Source organism: Jaculus jaculus, chromosome 2, assembly GCF_020740685.1.
Source record: "Jaculus jaculus isolate mJacJac1 chromosome 2, mJacJac1.mat.Y.cur, whole genome shotgun sequence".
NCBI classification, from domain to species: Eukaryota; Metazoa; Chordata; class Mammalia; order Rodentia; family Dipodidae; genus Jaculus; species Jaculus jaculus.
In genome coordinates, this window is record NC_059103.1 from 51385835 (window position 1) to 51408347 (window position 22513).

The following is a 22513-nucleotide window of genomic DNA, read 5'->3' on the forward strand; positions in this document are numbered from 1 at the left end:
CATCTGGCTAATGTGGGACCTGGGGAACCGAGCCTCGAACCGGGGTGCTTAGGCTTCACAGGCAAGCGCTTAACCGCTAAGCCATCTCTCCAGCCCCCTTGGAGTAGTTTTATTTCCTTTGCTGAACATAGTCATTTAGTAACTTTATTGGCTTATTTACTGAGAAGTTTGTGTTGAACTGTAACAATCACTTTATATATCATTTTCCCCATTTGTTCAACCTTCTCTCTCTTACTGAAAGCTGAACTGTCCTCAAATAAGGACATAAACTTATGCTTGTGTCAAACATGGGTTTGAGAGATCTAGCAAAATTTCTACGGAGGCTTTACATATAAAACAAGAAGCTCTTAGTCTAGACATGCTTTGCTGTCTGATGACCTAAGAGCCACAAATAGTTATTTAAAATAATAAAAATTAGACAAAATTACAGTAGCTACTATACCATAAAGTGCAGACATACATTTATATCATCGCAGAAAGTTTTACTGACTACAACTGAGCTAGGTTAAGGCTCCTGGACAACAGGAGCACTACTTAAACTACAAGAGAATGAGAAACACAATGACGGACAAGCTTACTTTTAAGAAAAAAACAGAGTTGGAGGGATTGCTTAATGGTTAAGGTGCTTGCCTGCAAAGCCTTTAAAAACTTATGTTCAAATCGCCAAGTACTACTTAAGCCAGACTCACAGTGATGCAAGTATGCAAGGTCTTATATAAGCACAAGGGGGTGTACACATCTGGAGTCCATTTGCAGTGGCTGAAGGCTCTGATGCACCCATTCTCTCTATCAGCCTCTCTCTTAAATTAAAAAAAAATTTAAAACAAAACCAAGCAGCACTAACCTCAGAGGCTGAGCTCTTGCCTATTTTTGTTGTTTGTTTCTTTGCTTTTTTGAGGCAGGGTCTTGCTCTACTCCAGGCTGATGTGGAACTCACTATGTAGTCACAGGCTGGCATCAAACTCATGGTGATATTCTTACCTTTGCCTCCCGAGTGCTAGGATTAATGGCATGTACTACCATGCCCAGCCAGACAAGCTTATTTATAGTTTCTTCATGCTACAATTTTCCTGTAAATGGGCATCACAGGTCTTAAGTAACCTGTCATTCTAGTGCTTATGTAAATTACTAAAACTTAGACACCTTCAATTGAAATAAAATCAGCTATGCTCTCCAAATTGTTCTACTGATGCCTGAAAATTCATTTGGTTTTGGTAGAAAAAAAATCCTTAATGAACTGAACTAAATTTCCAAAATCACCAATAAATTGATCTGCATAGAGCCCAAGTAGAATATAGTTAGTTCTTGGCCCAATGTAAACTAATCACTAGAGTAACCACCATACAAACTATAAAAAGGAAAATCAAAAGTACACTAGATAAATAAAATGAAATATTCAAAACATTAAAAAATTGTTATGACCAGAGTATGTTGTGCATGTGTATAGTTTTTCAATTACAAAAAACCCCACAAAATTTAAAAAAAAAAAAAAAAAACTTTAAAGGGCCAGGGATTTGGTCACTTAAAACCTTTGCCTAGCATATATTACCTACAACTCATAACAATCATAATCCAAATAAACATATAAACAAACAAAACTGCCATAGTTCAAATATTCCCTTTCAAAGAAGAGAGAAGATCAACTTACTGTGGCTTTATTTATTATTTGAGAGATAGAGATAGAGATAGAGAGAAAGAAAATGGGAGTGCCAGGGCCTCCAGCCACTGCAAACAAACTCCAGATCCATGTGCCACTTTGTGCATCTGGTTTATGTGGGTACTGGGTAGTCAAACCTGAGTTCTTAGGCTTCACAGGTAAATGCCATAACCACTAATGCATCTCTCCAGCCCCTTACTTTGTTTTTAGGAAAAAAAATTTTGAGGCAGGGTCTCACTCTATCTCAGGCTAGCCTTGAACTCACTGTGATCCTCCTACTTCAGGGATTACAGACATAAACCACCATGCCTGGCTTTTTTTCTCCTTTTTCTTTTCTTGACATTACAGGTAAGAAGAGAGTATATCTTGGGACCATCAAACTGCTTATAGTATTACTATTTAAAATGAAGTATTTAAAATAGCACTTTCCAAAAAGCTGGCCATATGTAAAGTTTAGAGTTAAGAGTTACAAATCATATAAAAATAGAAAACCTAGCCAGGTGTGGTAGTGCATGCCTTTAATCCCAGCATTCTGGAGGCAGATGTAGGAGGACTACCGAGAGTTCGAGACCACCCTGAGAATACAAAGTGAATTCCAGGTCAGCCTAGAGTGAAACCCTACCTCCAAAAACCAAAACAGAAAACCCAAGCTGAATAACATACATAAGCCTAATTGAGACTGTCAAGACAAAACACCTCTTTTAGATAAATCAAGGCAAGTTATCAGTGACCTAAAGAAGTGTCATGAATATTTTTTGAGAAAACACTACAGGGTAATAATAATATTCACTGGATTGTGTCTTAGAGAAAGTTGTATAGTATCTTAAAATACCTTATATAGAAAAAATAAAGCACAAACCTAATGAAAATCACTATTTTCTAAAAATATTACTTCACTCAACAAATATTAAATACCTAATATATAGTTAGTTCCACACATGATGTAAATTTTAATTACTAGAGTAACCACAGAATATACAAAGATAAACAAAAGGTATACTACATAACTAAAATGGATTATTTAAAAATGTATAAATGGGGCTGGAGAAATGGCTTAGTGGTTAAGGTGCTTGCCTACAAAGCCAAAGGACCCAGGTTCAATTCACCAGGACCCACGTTAGCCAGATGCACAAGGGGGCGCATGCATCTGGAGTTCATTTGCAGTGGCTGGAAGCCCTGGTGAGCCCATTCTCTCTTTCTCTCTCCCCCTATTTCTCTCTCTCAAATAAATAAAGAAAAATAAAAAAGAAAGAAAAATTATAAATGGCCAAGTAAGGGGCAAAGAAAATCTGAGAAATAAAATACCAAGGTAAAACTATAAAACGGAGGATCTAACATAAGCATATCAATAGTTACCTGAAGTACAAATATCTCTGCGGAAATTTAAAAAAATTTTTTTTATTTCTTTATTTGCATGCAGAGAGAGAGTCAGAGAAGAAAGAGTTGAATGCATGAACAAATATGGATGTGTCAGGGCCTCCAGCCACTGCAAACTGCAGATGCATGCCCATCTTGTGCATCTGGGTTTATGGGGTACTGGGGAACGGAATCTGGGTCATTATGCTTTGTAGGCAAGAACCTTAACCACTGAAGCATCTTTCCAGCCTTGAGAAATGTTTTTAAAGGAGGGGTTTACTTTGGCACATGGTTTCAGTGCAGTCTATCATGGCAGGGAAGGCACAATGCAGCATCTGTAACTGAAGGAGCATAAGGCAGCTGGTTATATCATGTAGGAGTCAGGAGGCAGACAGACCCAACAGGAAGTAGGACCGAGATATTAAGATCTGTCTGTAAGCCATCCACATCTAGTTAGGTCCCACTTCCTAAAGGTTCCACAACCTCCAAAATTCCACAAGCTAGGAAACAAATGTTCAAACTATGAATGAGGTTGTGGAAGGTATTTTAGATCTAAGCCATAGCATTCCACCTGACTCCCATAGGTTCATACTAATCTCACAATGCAAAACATATTCAACCCAACTTCAAAACTGTCCACAATCTTAATAGTTTCAACAGTATTCAAAAGTCCAAAGTCTGGTTAGAGTCTCAAGGCAATCTCTCAAATGAGAAACTCTGTTGGCAAAAGGTGGAACCTTTAGGAGGTAAGAACTAGTGAGAGGTTTTTAAGTTAATGGAGATATACCCTTGAAGGGTACTGTGGGACCCTGGCTTCTTTCATTTCTTCTTTCTCTTCTGTTGCCAAGTAGTTTGAAACACTGTGAGGTTCTGCCATGACATGCTGCCACAGGCCTGAAACCCTACAACAAAATAAACATTTTCTCTTTAAAACAGTATATTTTAAGCCAGGTGTGTTGGGGCATGCCTTTAAACCCACCACTTGGGAGGCAGAGGTAGAACTGTCATGAGTTCGAGGCCCTGGCCCAACTATTCTCTCTCATATCTATTTGCCTCTTTCTGTCTGTCTGTTGTTTTCCAATAAATAAATAAAAATAAACAAAAAACAAAATTACAAAAAAAAAAAAAAAAAGCTGGACTCCTGGTTAAGATGGTGGCATTGAAACCACACCAAAGCAGCTTAGGAGATAAAAAGTAAAAAAAACAAAAAACAAAAAACAAAAAAACCCCACAAAACCTAGCAAAATACACTCTTCTACTAAAAAGTGAGGTGTTCAAGAAATTACCAATGGCAGCAGAGAAGTAAGAGAGATCCATAGCATCCAGAGCCCACACAGGCAGGCAGAAACGGCTCCAAGAGCGGCAGCACCAGGTCCATGGGGCCACAGCTGCAAGGCTCGGCTTGAGCCACAGGAAAAGACAGGTGAGGGGATTTTTCCACTCAAACCTGAGTTCTTCCCAAACTCAAGAAACGTGAAGGGAGAAACAACAGCAAACAACAGAGGAGCAGATTACAAGATATTGTATCATGTGGACCAGAGGGAGAACTAGGGCCACCATCCACAGCCTACCCTCCTCCACCACCAGCACAAGTGCCAGCAAGCACCAGAAACAGGAGAAGGGAGCTCACAGCACCCAGCACCAGTGACCAGTGACCAGAACAGCGATACAGTGACCAGAGCAGTACTGCCCAGCCAGCCTACTTCAACTCACAGTGCACCAAAGAAGGACCCAAGCAGAAGCACAGCATAACACATCAAAATCATCCCAAAAGTTAATTGGGATTATACCAGGTCAGTATCCACCAAATAAGCCTGGTATACAGGCCTGAACTGGAAGTGCTAATTGCACCTTCCATATGAGGATAAATTATATGTTAAATCTGAAGGATGGTGGAATTTGCCATTCTTAAATAAGCTATATTTTGGGCTTGTCATTTGTTGCTTCTTGATTTATAATGGCTTTGTTTCCTCTTTTGTTGTTCATTAGGGAAGGGTCTCACTTGGTCACAAGCTGACTTGGAACACTCAACAGACAAGCAATCATAACCTCCTAGTTGACAGGATTAAGGGTGTGGGACACCACACACCCTAAGGGACAGTGACTTTGTTAGAGGATCTGGTTGTCATAATACCTACTCTTGCATAAATACTCTGTGCTGCTTTTCATTGAATGTATACATTATTAAATTAAATTTTAGAATCTTCCTATGTTTTGTTCCACTCAGCCTACTTGAATACTCTCATAGCAGGCAAAACCAACACCTAGCATAACTTTTGTAGATACTCTGAGAGTCTTGAGAGCCACACCTAACACCTTAAGCATCTACCCTGAAGATATATAACATCAGATTGATTAAAACATCTAGTAATACTGCAGCTAACTAGAAAATCTAAGCATTAAATTAATCCAAGATGCAAAAATATATACATTATAACACAAGAAACATCAAAATCAAAATCAAGACAATATAAATCCAACAAAAAGTATTAATGCATCAGAAATGACCTCCAGTGAGTATGAGTTAGAAGAAATGCCTGAGAAAGATTTCAAAAGAATAATTATAAATATGCTCAAAGAAATCAAAGAGGAAATCAAAGGACTCAAAGAAGACACAGGAAACTAATGAAATAAAGAGGTCAATACAAGACATAAAAAAGGAAACAGAGCCGGGCGTGATGGCGCATGCCTTTAATCCCAGCACTTGGGAGACAGAGGTAGGAGGATTGCCATGAGTTCAAGGCCACCCTGAGATGATAGAGTTAATTCCAGGTCAGCCTGGACCAGAGTGAGACCCTACCTTGAAACCACCCCCCAAAAAAGGAAATAGAAATAATAAAGAAAAACCAGCAGAATTACAAGCAATGAAGAACACAGTTAATGAAATGAAAAACTATGTAGAAGATCTCAACAGTAGAATGGATGAAAGAGAGGGCAGAATATCTGAACTACAAGACCAGGTGGCAGATCTAATACAGTCCAACAAAGAGAAAGACAAACAAGAAAATATGAATGGAAATTTCAAGATATTCGGACACTATGAAAAGATCAAACATAAGAATTCAGGGCATAGTAGAAGAATTTCACGCCAAAGGCACAGTAGGTGTTTTGAAAAAATCATAAAAGAAAACTTCCCTCAAATTGTGAAAGGGGTGCCAAGGCAGATACAGGAATCCATTAGAACACCAACAAGACAAAACCTGGAAAGAACCTCTCCTTGCCAAATTATAATTAAACTACCACACACAAGCCAAAGAAAAAATATTGAAAGCAGTTAGAGAGAAAAATCAAGTAACCTACAAAGGCAAGCCCATCAGTATCACAGCAGATTACTCAACACAAACTTTAAAAGACAGAAGGCTTAGAATGATGTATTCTAAGTTCTGAAAGATAAAAACTGTCAACCAAGGTTACTTTATCCTACAAAGTTATCCATTCAAGTAGAAGGAGAAATAAAGACATTCCACAACAAAAGCAGGGTAAATGAAGACAAAACCAGCTCTAGAGAAAATACTTGAAAGAATCCTCCATGCTGAAGATAAAGAAAAGCCCACATATAAGGAACCTAGAACATACAAACAATACTCAAATACTGGTTAATACAGGAGTGTAGAAGTAAAAAAAAGTTTAAAAAAGGGCAAAAATAAATGCACAACTTTCAATATCTCTTAATATCAATGGCCTCAAGGCCCCAACCAAAAGACATAGGTTTGCAAACTGGGTTAAAAAGCAGGATACTTCAATCTGTTGCCTCCAAGAAACTCACCTTTCTACAAAGGATGGGCACAATCTTAGAATGAAAGGTTGGAAGGAAAACAGTGTTTTAAGCAAATGGGCCTAGAAAACAAGCAGGGGTTGCTATCTTAATATCTGACAAGGTAGATTTCAGTCCAAAATTAGTTAGGAAAGATAAGGAAGGTCACTTTATGTTGATTAAACGCACTCTCCAAAAGGAGGACATTAAAATCCTAAACATATATGCATCTAACATGGGGTCTCCCAACTTCATCAAACAAACACTATTAGAACTAAGGTCACAAATAACACCAAACACAGTTGTAGTGGGTGACTTCTACACCCCACTCTCATCAATTGACAGATCATGCTGGCAAAAAGTAAACAGAGAGGCATCTGTATTAAATGATGTCATAGAAGAAATGGACATAACAGAATATACATTATTTTCAGCAGCACATGGAACATTCCCTAAAATAGACCATATATTAGGACACAAAGCAAATCTTAATAAATACAGGAAAACTGTATTAATTCCTTGCATTCTCCCTGATCACAATGGAATCAAACTACAAATTAATAGAAAGAAAAGCTATAAAGCATACACAAAAATCATGGAAACTAAACAATATACTACTTAATGATGAGTGGGTCAATGAGGAAATCAAGAAGGAAATCAAACAATTCATAGAGTCAAATGATAATGAGAACACAACATACCAAAATCACTGGGACACAATGAAGTTAGTCCTAAGAGATAAATTTATAGGTTTAAGTACCTATATTAAGAAATTAGAAAGGTTTCAAGTAAATGACCTAATGTTTCACCTTAAAGCCTTGGGAAAAGAAGAACAAGGCAAACCAAAAATCAGTAGACAGGAAGAAATAATAAAGATTAGGGCAGAAATTAATGAACAAGAAACACATATATATATATATCTCCAATGAATAAATGAAACAAAGAGTTCTTTGAAAGGATAAACAAGACTGATAAACTCTTAGCAAATCTGACCAAAAGAAATAGAGACACAAATTAATAAAATTAGAGATGAAAAAGGCAACATCACAACAAACACCATAGAAATTCAAAAAAATCATAGGGACATACTATAAAAAACAAATATTCCACAAAGTATAAAAATCTGAAAGAAATAGATGATTTCCTTGATTCATAAAACCTACCTAAATTAAACTAAGATGAGATTAATCACTTAAATAGACCTATAACAAGTACAGAGATCCAAGCAGTTATCAAAAATCTCCCAACTAGGGCTGGAGAGATAGCTTAGCGGTTAAGCGCTTGCCTATGAAGCCTAAGGACCCCGGTTCGAGGCTTGGTTCCCCAGGTCCCACGTTAGCCAGATACACAAGGGGGCGCATGTGTCTGGAGTTCGTTTGCAGAGGCTGGAAGCCCTGGCGCGCCCATTCTCTCTCTCCCTCTATCTGTCTTTCTCTCTGTGTCTGTCACTCTCAAATAAATAAATAAAAATTTAAAAAAAATCTCCCAACTAAAAAAAAGTCCAGGCCCAGATGGATTCATTGGTGAATTTTACCAGACCTTCAGAGAAGAACTAACACCATGCTTCTTAAGCTCTTACATAAAATAGAAAAAGGAGGAACCCTACCAAGCTCCTTGTACAAAGCCAGCATCACCTAGATACCAAGACCAGGCAAAGATAGAACAAAAAAAGGAAATAACTGACCAATCTCCCTCATGAACATAGATGCAGAAATTCTCAACAAAATATTGGCAAACAGAATACAAGAATATATCAGAAAGATCATTCACCCCGACCAAGTAGGCTTTATCCCAGAGATGCAGGGATGGTTCAACATACACAAATTGATAAATGTAATACATTATATAAAGGGACTGAAGGACAAAAATCACATGATTGTTTTGGAGCTAAATAGAGCATTTTCAAAGGAAGAAATATGAATGGCATATAAGCATCTAAAAAAATGTTCTACATCACTAGTCGTCAGGGAAATGCAGATTAAAACTACATTGAGATTCCATCTCACTCCTGTCAGATTGGCCACCATCATGAAAACAGATGATCATAAATGTTGGCGGGGATGTGGAAGAAGAGGAACCCTTCTACACTGCTGGTGGGAATGCAATCTGGTCCAGCCCTTGTGGAAATCAGTGTGGAGGTTCCTAAAACAGCTAAAGATTCATCTACCATATGACCCAGCTATAGCACTCCTAGGCATATATCCGAAGGAATCATCTCATTTCCTTAGAAGTATGTGCTCAACCATGTTTATTGCTGCTCAATTTATACTAGCTGGGAAATGAAACCAGCCTAGATGTCCCTCAACTGATGAGTGGATAATGAAGATGTGGCACATTTATACAATGGAGTTCTACTCAGCGGTAAAGAAAAATGAAGTTATGAAATTTGCAGAAAAATGGATGGATCTGGAAAGGATTATACTAAGTGAGGTAACCCAGGCCCAGAAAGTCAAGTGCCACATGTTCTCCCTCATATGTGGATCCTAGCTACAGATGATTGGGCTTCTGCATGAGAAGGAAAATACTTAGTAGCAGAGGCCAGTAAGTTAAAAAGGAGACATACAGGGAAGAGAAAGGAAGGGAGGAGGATACTTAATAGGTTGGTATTGTATATATGTAAGTACAATGATTGAGATGGGGAGGTAATATGATGGAGAATGGAATTTCAAAGGGGAAAGTGTGTGGGGGGGTATTACCATGGGATTTTTTTTTTATAATCATGGAAAATGTTAATAAAAATTAAATTAAAAAAAAACTAGGTTTGTCATTTGGCTGTGCAAAGTTTGTTTCTTCAGAATAACACTGATTTATTTGACTAGAAAAAAAAAATCACATTATCTCATTAGATGCAGAAAAAGCATTCGACAAAACCCAACATCTTTCATGATAAAAGTCCTACAGAGACTGGGAATAGATGGACCATATCTCACAATAATAAAGGCTATTTATGACAAGCCTACAGCCAACATATTACTAAATGGGGGAAAACTGGAAGCTTTTCCACTAAAATCAGGAACAAGACAAAGATGTCCACTGTTCCCACTTTTATTTAATATAGTTACTGGAAGTCTTAGCCATAGCAATAAGGCAAGAGATGCACATAAACGGGATACAAATTAGAAAGGAATCAAGTTATCATTTGCAGATGACATGATTCTATACATGAAGGACCTTAAAGATTCTACCAGCAAACTATTAAAGCTGATAGACACCTAAAGCCATGCAGCAGGATACAAAATAAATACAGAGAAATCAGTACCCTTCCTATATGCTAACAGCAAACACGCAGAGGATGAAATCAGAGAATCACTTCCATTCACAACTGCATCAATAAATAAATAAATATAAATAAAGTACCTTGGAATAAATCTAACCAAGGAAGTGAAGGATCTCTACAATGAAAACTTTAAAACACTCAAGTGAGAAATTGCAGAAGACACTAGCAAATGGAAAAACATCCCTTGTTCCTGGATGGCAGGAATGGGATACCTTCCAGTGAGTTGTTGGCCAGGGAGGTCCCTCATGATCCTAAAACATTATAAGCCAATGCTGAGGCCCATGGTTTCCCACCAGGAATAGATGGTAAGACCCTACTGCTGAAGACTCTACATACTTGGGCTGGAAGGCCACTGAGAAATCCTGCTGGAACTGAGCTGATAACCTCCTCCATGTAGACTAACTGACAGAAAGCTGGAAGAAGCCATTCTTCATGCAGTTCAATGGGAGAGCAAGAAATCACCAGTGAAGATACTCAACAGTGGACACTACAAGCCTTGTATTTGGCCAGCTAGGCCAAATGAGCCAGTGGGTGCAATAGTGACACGTCTGGGCCCATGCATGCGTCACCTCTCTGCCTCCTCTCCCAGTGGCCCCCTGTGGATCCCCTCTTTATCCCAATGTTCCCAGGGCTCCCCTCCCGTCTTTTCCCTTCACGTAGCTAGACTTGGACTCTGGCAGTCATCTCCGCCAGTCTCGGCCATTACCTCCACATGTACTAGACCAGACCCTGGGTTAGTGCCTGGGAGCAGGGTGGGGCTGAAACTGGGCAGGGATGATCTAAGGTGTATGCAAGCCCTGCCCAGCCGCCACAGTGCTGGCACCAGGAAGCAGCAAGAAAGAAAAAAAAGGGCACTTTTAACTAAAGCTTATGGTTAACTGAAGTTTTACATAACAACGCCATACTTTGTTACATGCTATCATAAATATAATTACTGAGTTTATATTCTAGGTCAACTTCAACTTACATAGAGGATTATTGAAAACAACAGAATTCTCTCTAATGATAACTTATAATTTGTCAGGTATTTAAGAATAATAATAATAAGAGATTGTAATGTCCTGTTACTTAAAAAGGAGGAGGCAACTAACCTGACTTCTAGGCCAGCCTGCCTCAAGATAGTAACAAAATTTGCCTTAGTTACTCCTAATAAAATCTTTCCAAGTGTGTTATTGGTATTAATGACATGAACTTGTCTTTAGACTACTTGTCAGTGAGTAATAGGCTTAATCAATTTGGTGTAATTTTTCTTAATAGCCTTATGAGAAAGATGGTTAATAATGGGGTGAGATGAATTGATTCAAGGAGCTGGGAAGGAATTTTTCAATGCTGGGACATAGAATCCTTGTTAAAAATGCTTTTTGAGTGGTACTCAGATCAGAATGTTAAAGTATGTGGATAAAGATGTGCGTGTGCAGGAATGAATTTTCAGGCTAAACGTAAACACCATGCCTAAAGAGATTTCTCAATTGTTTACAAACTCTTTAAGGAACAAAAAACTAAATTTCAGGCTAAAATATGTTGGGATAGGTTGTGTAAGCTTTATCAAATTTAAGTCATGGGTAAAACATAAAATTGCTTCATGTTAATAAAAATTTCTATTGTACATAAAACCAGTAACTATCAAGATTAAGCCAAAATCATTAGTTGCCAAATGGTGTCTTTTTCTTTCAAAAAAATATTTATTAAGGGTTAAGTCACCTGTCTTCCTGAGCAGGGAGGATATGGAGGCTCAAACAAAACTGGTGTACAGTCTGAAACAGGAGAATCACATTTGAGGAGCAGTCACTCCTCCTAACTTCCCAAAGAAAGGAATACTACTGAAAATATCAGTAAGCTATTATAGGATTACTCCTGGATCCCTAAAATCTCTTTGGAGAGCCACTAGTGACCTCCAAAATTAATCCTTAATTAAATTTTGGCTATCTTTATGGTCTTAAACACTCAGACAGAAATGTATAGCCAAAGATAACAATACATTAAATATATGAATGGCCTATTAAGTAATACAAGAGCTTTCCAAGAAGAGAAACAAACAGTAAGACATCTTTTCCCATAGTTCTAATTCTATAATAAAAAAAAAAACAACTGGGCTGGAGAGATGGCTTAGCGGTTAAGCGCTTGCCTGTGAAGCCTAAGGACCCCGGTTCGAGGCTCGGTTCCCCAGGTCCCACATTAGCCAGATGCACAAGGGGGCGCACGCGTCTGGAGTTCGTTTGCAGAGGCTGGAAGCCCTGGCGCGCCCATTCTCTCTCTCTCCCTCTATCTGTCTTTCTCTCTGTGTCTGTCACTCTCAAATAAATCAATAAAAAATGAACCAAAAATAATTAAAAAAAATAACTATAGATATCAAAAGGGTTATTTTATTTTCAAATCTAGGATATATAAATAAGTCCTGAGACCCCAAAAAATGTATTTGTACAGCCTTTGACACCCAATGGCTCTCTATGATCACGATTAAACATTGTGTATATGTTTCTGATAACTCTGCTAATATCTCATCTGTTTTAAAGCCATGTCAAATACTACTGTGCCATTTAATGTACAGTTCTGGAAGAAAATCTCAGCCAGCTCATCCTCAGATGGTCCTGAGATGATCCAAGCCCATCTGTCTGAATTCCCTTGACCACAAAAAAGGACCAGTTTGCTTTGTGCTGACTTCTCATTAACTCCTTACTTTTATTCTTTCTCCCTAAAGCTCTCTTCCAAGACTAGCACTCTGGGGTCCATTAGAATAGTTCCCCTCTCTGGGTGAGACTCTCTAACTGCAACAAGTCATCACTTCATGTCCCATTCAGCAGAAAGTAGTAAGGAGCTGAGTTTTCGTCCTTTGCCATCTAATAGCAGTTAGAGTGTCTTCTTATGAGAGGGAGAAATGAAGGGGGATAGAATTACGGTGACTGGACCTCTGAACGTAAAAAGGGCTAAAAAAACTTTCTTACCTCTTGCCCAGTTCCAAAGAACTGTTTTTCCATGTGTGCTGAGTCCCTGGCTCTGCAAAGGTAAGGCCTTGCCCTCGTTGAGGCAAGTTATCTCTCTCTGCCCATTCAGCTCTAAGCCGAACAGGGCTGAATACCTGCTTAGTATTTCCATACTCAGGACCAGTTGTGTCAAGACACCTGCTCTCCTTTGGTACAAAAGGAGTAATCACCCCATGCATAAATATTTCCTCTCCCACTTGTTGTTCCCCAGTATTGATTGCTTCACAGGTGTCTCTACAAGAAAAAAATCTACAAATTTCGCCTGCGCCAACTGCAAGCACCAACTGAAAGAGATCTTCATCCCTCTGTTGGCGGGCTTTGACATGACCTGTCTCTGGGTGCCTCTGGTGACCAACAGCCTCGAATCTCTCCAGAGACAATTGAACTTTCCTGCAGGTTATGAAGTCTGGATTAAGAGACATAATCACAAGACTCTTGAGCCACTCTGGAAAGGCCCTCACATGGTAATCTTGACGACACCCACAGCCAAGAAGGTTGATGGAGTCAGATCCTGGATATATCCCTCCCATGTCAAAGCTGCAGGACAAAAGACCACTCAACAGTTGCAACACTGATGGGAGAGGCCTTCTGATGACTTGACTCCAGAAGGATGGAAGATTCAGCCCCACCCACTGGATCCACTGATGTTAAGACTTTACAAATCCCAATCTTGATCTCTGCTATGGATTTGGCCCTTACTGAACCTAACCCTCATGAGCCATATAACCTCACATGGGTAGTTACTAACACGGCTGCAGGAATATTAATTGCACGTCCCACTCAGACCCTATTGAAACTTGGTGCCTTTGGCTCACTACCCTCCTTTCAGCGGTGACAGGGCCCCTGATGTTGTTGCTACTCGCCCTCATCTGTGAGCCCTATATCCTTAACACTCTCACAAGGTTTGTCAAAAAATGGTCATCTACTGTTCAGCTTCTGATATTAAAGTCCTAATATCAGCCCCCAGACCCCTCTCAAGAATTTGAGATGGAACCTATCTCAAGAGGGAATGAGAGGATCAAATTTGCTCCAGTTTACAGGTAGGCCTAAGTTTCAGTTTCCAGAGAGGCAGACAAGATTTCTGGGAAAAACCATGAACAAAGGGCGGGCTGTTAACAGTGACCCTGACATGTGGCCGGGGAAGATAGCCACCATTTTGTGCTCAGGGACTGAGTCAGTTCTTGGAGACATGTCCAGACATGTCCAAACTGTCCCTTTTACCCCAAACAATCAGAGATGTATAACTGTAATTGCTGTTTGCCTAGCCAATTGCGTCAGAAGATTATCTAACTAACCCTGCCTGGAATTCCCCTAGTTGTGCTTAAAAGAGACTGCATGCTCCTTTCGGGATCACCATTTTATATGAATGTTTGACCTTGCATGCTGGCTGATTCTGCAGAATAAAACACTCTTTGTTTTTACATACTATTTGAGCCGGGGGTCTTTCTTCAGCGATTTTAGGACCCTTACATTAACCACTAAGCTATCTTTCCAGCACTTGAATTTTTATAATGGACATAAAATATTCTGGTCTGTACTGTGAGATACTAAGCTAATAGAGAAATGCATCAAACCCAAGTACATATAAATAGGAACACTCCAGTGTGAGTATCATATCAGTGCTATCACTATTCCAAACATCTTAGGAACAAATGTTTCTTTAATATTTCATGTATTTATGAGGGGGAAAAATGGGGGGCAGATAAAGAGAGAAAATGGGCATGTCAAGGCCTCTAGCCACTGGAAAAGAATTCCAAATACATGCACCATCCTGTACATCTGGCCTTGTGTGAGTACTGGGGAATCAAACCTTGGTCCTTAGGCTTCACAGTCGAGTGCCTTAACTGCTAAGCAATCTCTCCAGCCCCAGAAATGTTTCTTACGTCAAAATTATAGCTACAAGTTTCTATCATAGTGGAAATCACAGATGGGTGATTATATTAGTTACTCTTCTTGTTTTGTGACCATATGTTTGACAAAAAGTAACATAAAGACAGAAGGGTTGATTTATTTTTACAGTTTTTTTTTAGTATATTTATTTATTTATTTTAGTTCATTCTGATGGGGAAGGCATAGCAGCAGGAACATAAAATGGCTTGTCACATCACATTCATAGCAAGGAAACAGAGAGAGATAAATGCTGTTGTTAGGCCTACTTTCTCCTTTCCCTCTTTTTAGTCAATTTGGTATTATAGTCCCACTTTCAGAGTTGGCCTTCATTCCTTAAACTACTACTTCAGAAATACTCTCAGACACACTCAGAAATGATGCCCCTAGGTTATCCTAAATTCAGTCAACAATGAAGATTAGCCATCAAAATAACCATTTCTGTTTCACTGACATTATTAATTTAAGCCAAAGTCATGACTTTAGCAAAATCACTAAGTTTCTGTGAGACTTTGCTGTTCCTGGAACCTGGGGCAACTGTAGCTTTAAGACAATGACTTATCTTTATGTCTTCAACCCTGAAGAAGGACATGACAGGTTTTGATGACAGATACTTTTTGAGTGATTAACATGTCTATTCAAAATCAAGCAATAACCCAAAGTAAAGGTGACAGATGCAAAATGAAGGCAGAGGCACCATAATTCCATCCTATTTTTAGTTACCTTTGGTCCTAAGTTAGAGATTAATACCTTTTAGCCAACTAGTTTATTTATTTATTTTTGTTTTTTTGAGGTAGGGTCTCACTCTGGTTCAGGATGACCTGGAATTAACTATGTAGTCTCAGGGTGGCCTTGAACTCATGGTTATCCTCCTACTTCTGCCTCTTAAGTGCTGGGATTAAAGGCGTGCGGCACCAAGCCTGGCTATTTTTTTTTTAATTTTAGAGAGAGAGAATTGGCATGCTAGGGCCTCAGCCACTGCAATCACACTCTAGATGCCTGTGCTTTCTAGTGAGCATATGTGAATTTGAGCTTGCCTTACCTTTGTGTGTCTGGATAATGTGGGATTTAGAGAGCTGAACATGGGTTCTTAGGTTTTGCAGGCAAGCGCTTAACTGCTAAGCCATCTCTCCAGCCCACCAAATAGTTTTTAAGTGTCTGTTTATATTACTGTTAGTCATTTTAATATCTCAAACATATATGAACATGAGCTACACAGGCTCAAGAATGTATCCACTATCTTTCCTTCTTTAATTATGATTTCAGTTTTGCAAGCTCAGTAATATACCACTCAAACAGAGCAAGCTAGGAAATGTGCCTGCTCCCAAAGGGCTTTTCCACAGGAATACAGGTAGGCTCCCTGGATAAAATCCCCAGAATTTTTATTCATAGAGGGAATGCTTTGGAAATTATTCACATTCCTTACCTACTATAATAAATTTCAAGTCTTATTTCTTGGATATCTTTGTTTTTGCTTTATACTCAGTAAGATACAAAGATACTATATCAACATTGATTTTATTTTTATTTATGTTTTATTTTAGAGAGCACGAGAAAGAGAATTGGTGTGCCAAGGCCTATGCTACTGTATTCGAACTCCAGAAGCTTGTGCCACTTAGTGGGCATATGCGACCTTGTGCTTGCCTTACCTTTGTGTGTCTGGATAATGCAGGATCTGGATAGTAGAACAGAGGTCCTTAGGCTTCACAGGCAAGCACCTTAACTACTAAGCCATCTCTTCAGCCCTGTATCAACATTGTTTTGAGTACAAGAAGTGCTCCTTGAATCATTTCCATTTACTCTCAAATTAAAAACAAAAACAAAAAACAAAAACAGCCCAGGGATTAGTGGTTAAGGCACTGGCCTGCAAAGCCAAAGGATCCAGGTTCGATTTCCCATGACCCATATAAGCCAGAGGCACAAGGTAGTACATGCAACTGGAATTCATTTGCAGCTGCTGGAAGCCCTGGCATGCCCAATCTTGCTCTCAAAATAAAAGTAAAAAATTTAAGGCCCCCAAACAAACAAAAAACATGTTCTGTTGGGCTCATGTCACTTGATAAGTCAAATTTACCTGGTTACAAGAGCAAGTATGTTTTCTAACACATTTCAGATTTCTAGTTGCAGAATCAGAAAAAAAAAAAAATATATATATATATATATATATATCTGTGTTAAAACACAGTGGCTACTTGATGTGTACAGCAGTTCTTTTGGGGTGATAAAAATATTCTAGAATTACTGAGAATATGCAAAAACATATTTTTACACTTTTAAATAGTTACATGTATTATGTGAATTTTATTTCAAAAAAGCTTCCTTGCTATAAAGGAAGAATTTGAACAGATATACATAAATAAATAAACATAAAAATGGCAACATGTCAGAAGCATATAGGTGTCTCAATGGGCAAATCTAGAAAAATTAGAACAGAATAAATAAAAAATGGATTATAAGCCAGGTGTGGCGGCATATGCATTTAGTCCCATTCCAGCATTCAGGAGGCAGAGGCAGGAGGATCACCACGAGACTACATAGTGAATTCCTTGGCTAGAGTGAAATCCTACCTTGAAACAAAAATTGGATTACAACCAAAGGCATAAACATCTATGAGTCTATACTGATATAAATGAATAAGTAAATGGAGAGAACAGATAAATCTCCCATGAAGAAATACAAGTAAAGGCTGAGGCATGGTGGTACATGCCTTTAATCCCAGAACTTGAGAGGCAGACATAGGAGGACCACCATGAGTTCAAGGCCATCTTGAGACTACATAGCGAATTCCAGGTCAGTGTGAGCTAGAGCAAGACCCTACCTTGAAAAACAAAAAAGGAAAGGAAAATAAGCGGGCTGGAGAGATGGCTTAGCAGTTAAGGCATATGCCTGTAAAGCCAAAGGACCTTGGTTCAACTCCCCTGAACCCATGTAAACCAGATGCACAAGGGGGGCGTACATATATGGAGCTTGTTTGTAATGACTAGAGGCCCTAGAGCCCACATTATCTCTCCCTCTCTCTGCCTCTTTCTCTCTCTCAAATAAATAAAAACAAAGTTCTTTTAAAAAGGAAAACAAAATAATACAAATAGTTTTTACAGGTAAGAATGGATAAAGAAAATGTGAATACAGCAGCTGTTAGCTTTGAGGGAAGGCAAAATGGGCAGCCCAACCTCCTAGTCTTGGGTGCCCAGGACTAGGACTTTCTTAGGGAAGAGAAGGTATAAGTGCCAAGCCAGCAGCAGGCTGGCTGAATGCTAACTGGCTACTGACCCTGGGCAAACCTTTTATCTCTCGAGCCTTTGGGCCTCTGTACCAACTGTCCCCTCGGCTAGGAAAACCATTCTCCTACCTCCAGAGCTCTTACCCAGCTCCAAGCCTTTGTTCTGGTCACTGCTGTATTTGAAATGGGCGCCCCTGAGGCTTCCTTCTATTTCTTCCCCAAGCACTAACTTTCTTGCAGTCAGCCTTAACTTGCTTATTATTGTTCTCCTCTGGAACCAAAGTTACATGAAAGCAGAGATTTTTGCCTATTTTGTTCACAGCCATGTCTCCATTGCCCAGAACAATAAATATTTATTGAATGAAAAAAAAGAAAATTTAATATATACACATGCACATGTGTACACACATAGGAATTTTATATAGCAAAAAAAGATAAAAATTATGTCATTTGGAGAAAAACTGATGGAACTGATTCTCAAGGTAAGTGAAAGAGGCCAGACTCAGGAAGACAAATTCAGCTGCAGATTTTGGTAGAAGAGCAATTTCTCCAGTGGATGGTCAATAGTGAAGGTGTCCATTTTGATACTATATGGCGCAGAGGGCTGAAGCCAGGTGCCATTCCAAGAGAACCTGTTGTTTAAAACTGAGCTACCACTCAGCCTTGAGAACAAGGAACAATCACAAGGCAGGGAAGCTGAAATCAACCTGACACAGTCCCAGGATTGAAGTTAGCTGTGGGAGTAGTTGTGGAAAGTAGACAGAGGGAGGGCCAGAAAGTGACAAACTTCAAAGTTCAAGAGGTTTGGCTATGGTAGCAAAGTGTACTGGGGAAGGTAGCCTCCATCTGGTTGGCTAGGAACTGACTTGTCACCTGAGGGTAACTGGAATGTGATCCTAACAACTGTGAAGCTTCAGCACACTACCAGACATCTACTGCCTCATACCTCTAGCAGGGCATTATTCTTTGATTACCTTACTCCAAATACAAGGAGACAGACCCTGACGAGAACATTAGTCATGCCAGGGTATATGAAGTGGGGAGTACTTGGAATGTGGGGAAAGCTGCCAGGCCACAAACTATAAATGTGCCCACTAAGTGTGGGCAGCAGAGGTTCATGGCACAAAAAGAAAAGCTACTAAAGTGAAAACAACTCTGACATCTGACATTTCTCCAGGCTAGATTTATGAAAGACAAGAGTCTCCATAGTCAACTGACAAATTTCCCATTTGGCTGCACCCACTGGCAGATCCCGATCTTAGAGGGCTCAGGAAGTAACTCCAAGAACTTCCTCTTTTATGACTCCTTTTTATTCTACTTTTAGTAGTATTTTGACTTTATTTTCCTTTTATAAAGATGCTTTTTTTTTGCAGGTGTATGTAGTGTCAGTGCATGTGTTCATATGCATGTGGGCAAATATATCTGCATGGGTGTGTGTGCACATGTATGTGTGTGGAGATTAGAGGCTTATGTCTTGTGTTTTCCTCAGTCACTCTCCACTTTAGTCTTTGAGACAGGGTCTCTTGCTAAGCCTAGAGTTTACCAATTCAGCTAGACTAGCTGACCAGAGAGCTCCAAGGTATCTGTCATCACTTCCCTAGCATTTGGGATTACAGGCACACAGTACCAATGCCCAGTATTTTAACTGATACTTAGGGCCCAAACTCAGGTCCCCATGCATTCATGACAAACATTTTGCTAACTTGAGTCATCTAACGTAGCCCACGTTTTGTTTTTTAATTCTTCTTACATTTATATGAATTTTTATTGTTTTCAAAAAAGACTGCATGTAGCTTAGGCTGGTTTAAAAGCTGAACTTCTGATTCACCTACCTGTACTACTCCAGTGTGCTGAGATTACAGATGTATGGCATAATGCCTGATATTTAACTATATTTATTAATAGCATTTCTCATTATCATGCAATACTTTTTTAATTATTTTAATTTTATTTTTTCAAAGTAGGGTCTCACTCTAGCCCAGGCTGACCGAGAACTCACTATGTAGTCTCAGGGTGGCCTCGAACTCACGGTGATCCTCCTACCTCTGCCACCCGATTGCTGGGATTAAAGGCATGAGCCACCACGCCTGGCTTGCAATCATTTTGTAATTTCTTCCTCTTCATAATATTCATTGCCATCCTCTTGCTTCTTTTATTTAACCATGTGTGGTAGTTTGAATTAATGTCCCCCAATAGACTCAAATGTTTTATTAAATCTCATAACTTGGATTTCTAGCTGCCTGGCTGGAAGAGGTGTCACTGTGAGTGGATTCTGTGGCCCAGCCCTATTAAGGTGTTACTGGGGTAAATTTGCTTCCAATCTGAAAGTATGCAGAATGCTTGAGCTCTACCAGGGGTTCCCAGTATGTGCTTGCCTTTCGTGGTGCTGGTGATGGCCTTTTCTCTCTGCAAGGATCTGTGAAAGGGGCCAGCTTCTTTTACCATCATGAAGTGCTGCTGCAAGTCTCAAATAAATTCCTTCCTCTCATATACTGTCTATGGTTTGGAGGTTCATCCCAGCAGTGTGAAGGTAACTATGACACCAAGTTTCTCTTGTATTTTTCTCCTTTCCTTACTCTTGTCTTTAAAATTATTCATGTTTTACTTCCATATTTACCCTGAATAATTTTTATCTTCATAGCACACATTATATTATTTCTGTTACTTTCTGTTCTAAGGTTATTGGTGGAATGTTACTTGGCTTCAATCAAGTTTGAATGCATGTTTATATCTTGCTTCGTTTGTTGCTGTTGCAGTTATAACATGACTGTTTATGCCTCTGGAAGTGATACTCACAATCGAGCCCTCAAAAATATACTCTTTATCAAGGTCACCAAATAAAATCATAAGTGCTACCCAAATGAACAAATGTACAAATCTTAACACAGAAATAAAGAAATGTGAGAAGGGGAAGGGTCACAGGGGAACCAACTCCTACCTGAGGATTTGTACGCAGGAAATGGTTGATAGGAAAGGAAAAGACTTTTTCAGGTGCCCATGTTCCTGGAAACAAACTCTCACTCATGTTCCTCTAAGCAACCTCAGTGAAAACAACTGAGTCACCAAAGGAAGGGGGCAATAGAAAAGGGCAACTTGGGAAGAGGAAGGGAATTAGTGGGAGTACAAAAGAGAGGATAATAGGTGATGAATATGACTGAAATAAATTATGCACAACTATGAAGATGTCATACTAAAACCCATTATTGCTTATTATGAGTATATGCTAAAAACATTAAAATAGCAAAATGAATGAGAAAAACATGAGAAAGCAAAACAATATGACTCTTAGTAAAGATCATAGCTTCCAAAAAAAAAAAAAAAAAAAGGAGGGCTAGAGAGATGGCTTAGCGGTTAAGTGCTTGCCTGTAAAGCCTAAGGACCTTGGCTCAAGACTCGATTCCCCAGGACCCATGTTAGCCAGATGCACAAAGGGGTGGGCACACATGTCTGGAGTTTGTTTGCAGTGGATGGAAGCCCTGTAGCACTCATTCTCTCTCTCTCTCTCTGACTCTGTCTTGCTCTCAAATAAATAAATAAAAATAAAAAAATTCTGCATGACAAGGAAAATACTTAGTAGCAGAGGCCAGTAAGGTAAAAATAAAGGGAAGAGAAAGGAAGGAAGGAGGGAACTTAATAGGTTGGTGTTGTATATATGTAAGTACAATGATTGAGATGGGGAGGCAATATGATAGAGAATGGAATTTCAAAGGGGAAAGTGTGGGGCGGGGAAGAGAGGGTATTACCATGGGATATTTTTTATAATCATGGAAAATGTTAATAAAAATTGTGAAAAGAAAAAAAAGAAACCAGGCATGTTGGCAAACACCTTTAATCCCAGCACCCCACACTCCAGCCAGCACTACAGAGGCAGAGGTAGGAGGATGGCTGCAGGTCTGAGGCCAGCCTGAAACTACAGTGAATTCCAGGCCAGCTTGGGCTATAGCAAGAACCTACCTCAAAAAAAAAAAAAAAAATCATAACTTTAAAACTTCTGAATTCAGAAGTATGGGTAAAATTCTGGAAGATGAATCAAGTTTACTCATAAAGATACAAACAAGATGGATAAAGTAAAGAAATAAATTCAAGATTTGGAGAAGTAACATGAATGAGTCTGAAAGGAAACTGACATTTTACAAAAACAAAAGCAAATTTATGTTGAAAGTGAAACTTCAAGGAATCAAACAAAAATGAAGTGGAAAGCATAGTCAATAAATTAAACCAAGCATAAGAAAGAACACTGGGGATGAAGAGAAAGGCTGAGATACATCCAAGCCTAGTACTGAAAACCTAGTCAGAATTCTATAGCTAGGAAGTCATAGGCACTACTGATGAAGCTATGTATGACTGTTGTTTAGCTAAATGGATATGTTGTGCCCATCAA

The 22513-nt window shown here is 39.1% G+C and overlaps 1 protein-coding gene across 4 annotated transcripts in view; it reads right to left on the minus strand.

The window, feature by feature from the left end:
* The window catches only part of Ankrd12 (ankyrin repeat domain 12), a 194569-nt gene that overhangs the window by 122911 nt on the left and 49145 nt on the right, over positions 1–22513 (minus strand). The window lies entirely within an intron of this gene.